Raw genomic sequence first — 8666 nt, 5'->3', positions numbered from 1 at the left:
TATATATATATATTTATATTTATCAGTTCCTTCTCAGAATGCTGAAAACATTTTCCTTTATGTGCCCTTTGTAGTTAATTTGGGTGTTTATAATAGTAAAAATAACATTCTCTCAAAGTTGTGCTTAAAATAATATTGTCATTAATATATACAATGTTCTCTTGGTTCTGTTCATTTTGTTTTTCATTATTTTACACAAGTCTGTCCATGTTTTTCTAAGATCATCACACTCATCATTTCTTGTAGCACAGTAGTATTTCATCACAATCATATACTATTGCTTGTTCAGACATTCCCCAATTGATAGGCATTCCTGCAATTTCTCACTCTTTGCTACCACAAAGTGAGCTGCTATAAATATTTTAGAATATATAGGTTATTTTCTTTATCCCCTAATAATCTTGGGAATCATATTTAGAAGTAGTATTTCTGTGACAAAGGGTATAAGCAATTTTAAATCTCTTTGGGCACAATTCCAGATATCTCTTTAAAATGGCTGTGCCAATTAATTAATCCAAATTCCAATTTTTTTTTTGCTAAATTAGACAAAAACACATAACAAAATTCATCTGGAAGAACATAAAGTGAAAGATATCAAAGGAACTAATAAAAAATTATAAAGGATGGAGGTTTAGCAGTATATATGTATGTATTCATGTATATACCTATATATATGCCTATTACCATCTATCTATCCATCCATCAATTCATCCATCTCTCTCTCTCTCTCTCTCTCTCTCTCTCTCTCTCTCTCTCTCTGTCTCTCTCTCTCTCTCTCTCTCTCTCTCTCTCTCTCTCTCTCTCTCTCTCTCTCTCTCTCTCTCTCTCTCTCTCTCTCTGGCTTTACATTGTATGGCTACTCTGTTCCATTTATCTATTTTTCTGTCTCTTAGCCAGTACCAAAGAGTTTTGATAATTACAGTCTTATAATATAGTTTAAGATCTAATACTGCTAAACCTCCATCCTACAAAATAAACAAGAAAGAAGTTAAGGAGGCATATAGAATTTTAGGAAATTTAGGCATGATAGACCTCTGGACAAAACTGAATGGAAATAGAAAGGAATAAATCTTTTTCTCAGATGTATAAGGAACCTACACAAAAATTGACCTTGTGTTAGGATATAAGAAATTGCAGGAATGCCTATTAATTGGGGAATGGCTGAACAAGCAATAGTATATGATTGTGATGAAATACTACTGTGCTACAAGAAATGATGAGTGTGATGATCTTAGAAAAACATGGACAGACTTGTGTAAAATAATGAAAAACAAAATGAACAGAACCAAGAGAACATTGTATATATTAACGACAATATTATTTTAAGCACAACTTTGAGAGAATGTTATTTTTACTATTATAAACACCCAAATTAACTACAAAGGGCACATAAAGGAAAATGTTTTCAGCATTCTGAGAAGGAACTGATAAATATAAATATATATATATATAGACTGCTTTTACAAACACACACAAACATGCACATTTGTGTTTAATGGTAGCCATCTCTAGGGCAGTGAGGAGAGAAGAAAAAAAGAACAAAAAAGAAAATTATATAAGAACCTCACAATTCAACATAGAAAGGTAGAAATATTAAATGCATCTTTTCAGATCATGATGCAATAAAAATAATATGTAATAAAGGACCATGGAAAGATTGACCAAAAATTAATGGAAAACTAAATAATCTAATTCTAAAGAATGAGTGATACAAACAACAAATCATAGAAACAGCCAATAACTTCAGCCAAGAGAATGACAATAATGAGACAACATACCAAAACTTAGAAAGCAGTTCTAGGGGAAATTTTATATATCTAAAAGCTTACATTAACAAAAAGGAGGGACGCGGTAGCTCCATCATGGTGGCCCCGGAGGCCGCGGCCGCCGCCGTCCCCGGGCTGCTGGGTGTCCTGTGGCTCGTGTCTGTGACCACCCCCAGGAAAGTGGAATCCACAGGAAGCAGAAGATGTTTGGGGGAAGAACTGGCACCCGTGGCCCCCTGCAATTACTGTCAGGATGAAAGACCAGCTCTGAAGTGCCATCAGCTGGGGCAGGAGCAGTCCCTTCTCCGAAGCTGCCAAGCATCATTCTCCATGCCCATCATAAGCATGAACATGTGGCTGCATCTTAAGGGAGGCATTTCCAAGATGAATCATTTTAAAACAAATATGAATAACTTTTAACTACAAGAATTATCGACGTATGTTAATATTTATGGCTGGAATAGATTTGTTCCAGTTGATCATAGACATTTCCATCCTGCTTTTCCATGTGTGCAGTTCTTCTCTGCCCCTTTTCCCCTGCTCTCCGGGCCCATTTTTTTTAACCATTAAATATTCCTCCCCAGTGGGGAAAACAAAAGGAGAAAGAAAAGATCAATTAATTGGAAATGCAACAAAAACAGCTAGATAAAGAACAGGTTGAAAATCGCCAATTAAATGCCAAATTGAACATTCTGAAAACCAAAGGAGAGATTAATGAAATTGAAGTTAAAAAAAAAAAACTATTGAACTATTCAATAAACTAAGCTCATTAAAAAAACAAAACAATAAAATAGTTAAACCATTGGTTAATTTCATTTAAAAAAGAAGAAAACCAATTTGTCAGTATCAAAAATGAAGAGGATGAATTCATCATCAATGAAAAGGAAACTAAAATAATCATTAGGAACTATTTTGCCCAACTGTGGGCCAATAAATTTGACAATATTAGTGAAATGGATAATTATTTATAAAAATATAAATTTCCCAGATGCATGGAAGAGGAAATAAAATAATTAAATAACCCCATCTCAGAAAAAGAAATTGAATAAGCCATTAATGAACTCCCTAGGAAAAAAAATCTCCAAGGCAAGATGGACTTACAAGCAAATTCTATCAAACATTTAAAGAATAATGATTCCAACAATTAATTCCAATATATATAAACTATTTGGGAAAATAGGTGGAGTCCTACCAAAGTATTTTTATGCTATAAATATGGTACCAATGCCAGCAAGAGTAAAAACAAAGAAAAAACATTATAGACTAATATCCCTGAAGAACATAGATGCAAAATTTGTAAATAACATATTACCAAAAAGATTATAGCAAATTATCATGAGAATAATACATGATGACCAGGTGGGATTTATATCAGAAATGCAGGGCTGTTTAAATATTAGGAAAACAATCAGCATAATTGATCACACAAAACTAACAGAAACCATATAATTATCTCAATAGATGGAGAAAAAAACATTTGACAAAGTACAACAATCATTCCTATTGAAAACACTGGGGAGCATAGGAATAAATGGAGTCTTCCCTAAATTGATAAGTAACATCTACCTAAAACCATCAGCAAGTCTTTTATGTATTGGGGATAAGCTAGAAGCATTTCCAATATGATGGGGAGTGAAACAAAGACCTCCATTGTCACCACTGTTATTCAATATGGTACTTGACATGTTAGCTTCAGCAATGAGAGAAGAAAAGGAAATTGAAGTATTTATAATAGGCAAAGAAGAAACAAAGCTCTTTGCAGATGACATACTTAGAGAATCCTAGAGAATCAAGTAAAAAACTGCTTGAAATAATAAACAACTTTAGCAAAGTTGAAGGGCATAAAATAAACCCACATAAGTCACTGACATACACACACACACATACATACATATATATTACTAACAAAACCCAACAGCAAGAGATAAAAAGATAATTCCCATTTAAAGTAACTCTAGACATTATAAAATATTTGAGAGTCTACCTGCCAAAAGAAACCCAGGAACTATAGGAACACAATTACAAAACACTTTTCACACAAGTAAAGTCAGAGCCAAATAATTGGGGGAAAAAAGCATCAGTTGCTAATGGATAGACTGAGCTAATATAATGAAAATGACAGTTCTACCCAAATTAATTTACTTATCCAATGCCATACCAACCAAACTACCAAAAATTATTTTATAGAGCTAGAAAAATAATAACAAAATTTATCTGGAAGAACAAAAGGTTCAGAATATCAATAGAATTATAAAAAGAAATGCTAGGAAAGGTGGCCTCGCCATACCAGATTTTAATTGTATTATAAAGCAGTAATAACCAAAACTACTTAGTACTGACTAAGAAATAGATTGGTGGATCAATGTGGAGTGGGTTACGTACACAAGTCACAGTAGTCAATGACTATAGTAATCTACTGTTTGATAAATCCAAAGACCATAGCTTCTGGGATAAGAACTCAGTATTTGACAAAAACTGCTGGAAAACTGGAAAATGGTGTGATAGAAAGTAGTCAGAGACCAAGATTTAAACTATATACCAAAATAAAATCAAAATGGTTACACAATTTAGATATAAAGGCTGTTATCACAATCAAACTGGGAGAGTAAGGAATTGTTTAACTGTCAGATTTACGGAGAATGAATCTGTGAGATAGAAAACATCATGAAATGAGAAACGGATCATTTTTATTATACTAAATTGAAAAGATTTTGCACAAACAAAGCTAATGCAACCAAGATTAGAAGGGAAGCAGAAAACTGGGAAAGACTTTTTACAGCCAGTGTCTCTGAAAAAGACCTCATTTCTAAAACAGCGAACTGATTCAAATTTATAAGAATACAAGTCATTTGCCAATTGATAAATGATCAGAGGATAGGAACAGGCAGTTTTCAGATGAAGAAATTAAAGCTATCTATAATCATATAAAAATGCTCTAAATCATTTAATTAACTAAATACCACCTATGACCATGGGCAAGTCACTAAAACTTGATTAGCTTCAGCTTCCTTATATATAAAATAAGTGCTAGTAAACTACATACTTTTTCAAAGTGCTTCTATCTCTGAATCTTTGATATATGATCTGAAATGTGGGCAATAAGGAATGATGTATATTTCAAAAAGAAAGCTAAATGTCTATGTTAACTAGAAGATGGGAAGCAAAACAAAAGAAAAACTTAATATAAATGATTTTCATATTAAATGATTTACTTGATCTTTATATCAACACCAGAAGGTACATAAGGTGAATGTATTTTTATACAATTTTTATTTAAGTAAACTAACAAGAGAGGGGTTGATTCACCCAAATCCACACAGTCACCACTACATTAGTCCAAATATGAATTGTTTACCATTATGTCTGAAAAATAATTACAAAAATTATCACAAAACAATTTGTGGACATATTTGAAGATTCATTTCCCTTGAGATTAGTTTGTTTTACCCATTTAAAAAATCATTATTGCTCTTTAGATCTTTATCACTTAGAATTTTCTTGTCATTCTTTTCTTCCCTGACACATGAGGTAGTGAATTCCCCATTTCTTTTTTTTTTTAAAGCAATCAGGGTTAAGTAACTTGCTCAAGGTTACACAGCCAGTTATTTCTGGGTGTGGTGCTGAGTGTCTGAGCCCAGGATTCGATCTCCAGGTCGTCCCAACACTGGAGCCGGTGCTCTTACTCGCTGAGACACCTGGCAGCCCCTAAGCAGTTGGGGTTAAGTAACTTGCTCACGGTTACAAGGCCAGGTGTTTCTGGGTGGTTGCTAAGTGTCTGAGCCGGGGATTCGATCTCCAGGTCTATCTCAATACTGGAGCCGGTGCTCTTACTCGCTGTGCTACCTGGCCGCCCCAAGTTCCCCATTTCTAATGACCACTTGTCAAGGAGCAGGATCATATATTCAGAGCTGGAAAGAATGTCATCTAGTCTAAACCCCTCAGTTTTCTAGAGGAGGAAATTGAGGATCAGAAAGGTTAAATGATTTTCAAAAGGCCACAAAGGTAGCAAGTAGAATAGCCTGCATTTGAATGCATGTCTTCTGGCTCTAAATCTGTCTTTTATTCCCCTGTAGCATGATGTAGGGGATCTGTTTTATAAGTCTGGGTTGGAATACATGACCTCTAAGATACCGTCCAACTCTGAGATAATATAATTTCATGATACTTACTTCTATTTTATTTATGATCACTCTATTTTTAATTTCTCAAGGAGTCACTGATGTAGAGGAGTGATAAATTTGTACAGAACGAATCAACTTTAGTTCTTCTAGGAACCATTAGAATAAATTTTAAGCTTAATCAATGAAACAAAAATTGGGAAAACTGGTTATTAGTCACTAAGGCTGAGTACTTCCTACCCTGACAAAAGCACTCAATTATTCTGTCATGCATCTTTATCAGATTCCAGTTGTGTTAATGGTTATAAGACATGTGTACTTTGGCAAGGTTGGCAATGTTTTCAGCCCTCGTATCAAATTTACATTTCCTTTGTGTTGCTTTTTACTAGAGACATTGGGCATTATTAGAGCACATATAATCAGACAGATAATAAAAGTATTATGCATGATAAACACAGAAAGTGAAGTTTTATTTTCTTTTTTAAAGATCATTTTTATTTATATATTTTTATTTTATGTTCTTTACATTTCCTGGTCTATTTAGTTCCTTTTTTTCTTCCATCCCTGAGACATCTAAAACAAGAAAGAAAAGGAAGAAGGAAATTTTTTAGCAAAACTAGCAAAAACTAGCCAACATGTTAAAATTCTGACATTATATGATTTGTTCCACACCCATAGTCCTATATACGTATATAAGTATCTGATAATAGATTTTAACATGTCTTCCTGACTCCAGGTTCAGCTCACTATACACTGCACCACCTAGCTAAATGAATGAAGGAATGAAAATTATCTACTATGCACTGTGGTAAGTGTTTAGGATATAAATAGAAAAGCAAACCCATTCCTTCTCTAAAGAAGCTCATGTTCTATATGAAGGACAGAAAAATATGGAAAGTTTCAGCTACAAGTCAGATGGACAAGATCCATTGTGCAACAGCAAGGAAAATTCTAATGCTTGCACTTCAATGTCATTTGCACTGCTAAAATCATGTCAATTTTTGTATTTGAACCATGTAGGAGTGCCCAGGATTTTAGAGATGACAGCTTCCCTTTCTGAGTTTTCCGTAATGGTGACTGGAACACTTATAGCATCAGCTGCCAGGCTGTATCTCCACAGAATTTGTTTGCCAAGATGATGGTAAAGGGCACTAGACTGGAAACATTGCTAGTCTCAAGGGTCTTAGGTTCCAGGTCCTGTGCTGCCTCCATCAGTCTGAGGAGAAATCATGGTCAGAATGGTGGTGGTGGTGATTTAACTTGTCTGGCACATGTTACCTTCTGTCTTTCCCTCACAATGTCCTAATTTTTCAGATAGACTTCATTGTCTGCCCTCTGTATGGCAGGGAGTTAACCGTTGATGGGGATGCCTGAACCTTTCTCCATTTGAACTACTTTCCAAAATGACAGATTTGAGGGCTGGCCTAGGAGAAAAACATGTGGTCAGGATTTATTGCCACTCCCAAGGCTCTTATGCCTATCTGTCTGTTGCTGGCAATTGCTCAGAACTTTTTGATGATGAAGAACATGGGTCATTCTTATCACACATGAAATTGATAAGGACTGAGGCAATGAAATCTTAGCATATTGATTTATTAGGAAAACTAGCAATTGTCAAAAAGTAGGGTCCAAGATGTCATCAGAAGGTACAAGGACATCATTGGGGAGTTTACAGAACTTTTTATTTGAACTTTATTAACTTGTTTCTACAGAAAATATTTTCAGTAGATATACTGATACAGAAACAAAAATGGATTCACAAGCTTTTGGAATTAAGAACGTTTTTAATGATAATCATGTATATCGCAAACTTTCATTGGTGGAATCACTTCTCCAGTCTCCAGAATTTTATCACCTGGAAATATTTTCGGTTTCTTTTCAACAATGCCATATAGCCTTGTTTGTACATGGTATTTGACATAATAGTGAACAATCCAGGCCGGTATAAGGAAATTAGCAAAAACGAACATTCCATTTCGGTAGGCCTTAAAAGCAAGTCTCCTCCAGATGGAGTCTGTCTGCAGGAAGTTATTCCAGAAGCCTGGCCAAGCCTTCTGCCGGGGCAGTAAGGGCTCCGAGGGGCTCAGCTCTTGGTCCTTAAGCCACTGCTTCCTTAGGGCGCGCAGCTGCTCCAACCGCAGCTTCTCGTCCGGCGTGAAGCATGACATCGCCTCGATCTCGCCGCTAGAACACACGAGACCCTTTCTCTCTGCGCCCAAGCGACCTTGCCGCGACAGGACCTACAGAACTTTTTTGAAGTCAACAAGGAACCAATTAGTGTACACAATCTTGAGTAACACGAGTAACATAGGAATTCTCTCTTCTGATTAGCAGAAGTTTTAAAAGGTTTTTTTTTTTTTTGTTATTTCCAGAACGTCCTGCAACATATTACAAACATATTGAAACATTATGATTATCACCAAATAAATAAATAAATAAATAACACAAGATGTATGGAACACTTTGTGATCAGTGCCTCATTACCCCAGTTTGTTAGAAGTGTCTTAACATTTTAATTCCCCATAATCATATGGTTTATATGAAAGAAAAATGTAACTCACAGAATAGAAAAAAAAATAACAATATTCAAAGAATCTAATAAAATGGAGCTAATTTTGTACTTTATAGTTACCCCCTTTGATCACTTATCTAATTCTAGTATCATAGGGTTCATTGCTGAATATTCCGAATCAATATTTTGGACCATCTAATTTAGATTTTTATGAGTTAATTTTGAATAGGCTTTGATACAACAAGCAGTAGAACCTCTAAGAAAAAGCAG

The 8666-nt window shown here is 34.7% G+C and overlaps 1 pseudogene; it reads right to left on the bottom strand.

Moving 5' to 3' along the window:
* Positions 1-7668: 7668 nt before the first annotated feature.
* LOC138159540 (NADH dehydrogenase [ubiquinone] 1 beta subcomplex subunit 6 pseudogene) lies at positions 7669-8052 on the bottom strand (annotated as a pseudogene).
* Between the last annotated feature and the right edge of the window lie 614 nt (positions 8053-8666).

The sequence above is a fragment of the Petaurus breviceps genome, unplaced genomic scaffold, assembly GCF_028583685.1.
Source record: "Petaurus breviceps papuanus isolate PSGF00001 unplaced genomic scaffold, PetGlider_PUasm1.0 176, whole genome shotgun sequence".
Classification (NCBI taxonomy): Eukaryota; Metazoa; Chordata; class Mammalia; order Diprotodontia; family Petauridae; genus Petaurus; species Petaurus breviceps.
Note: the sequence above shows the minus strand (reverse complement) of the source record. Positions and strands in the feature narration are given on the sequence as shown.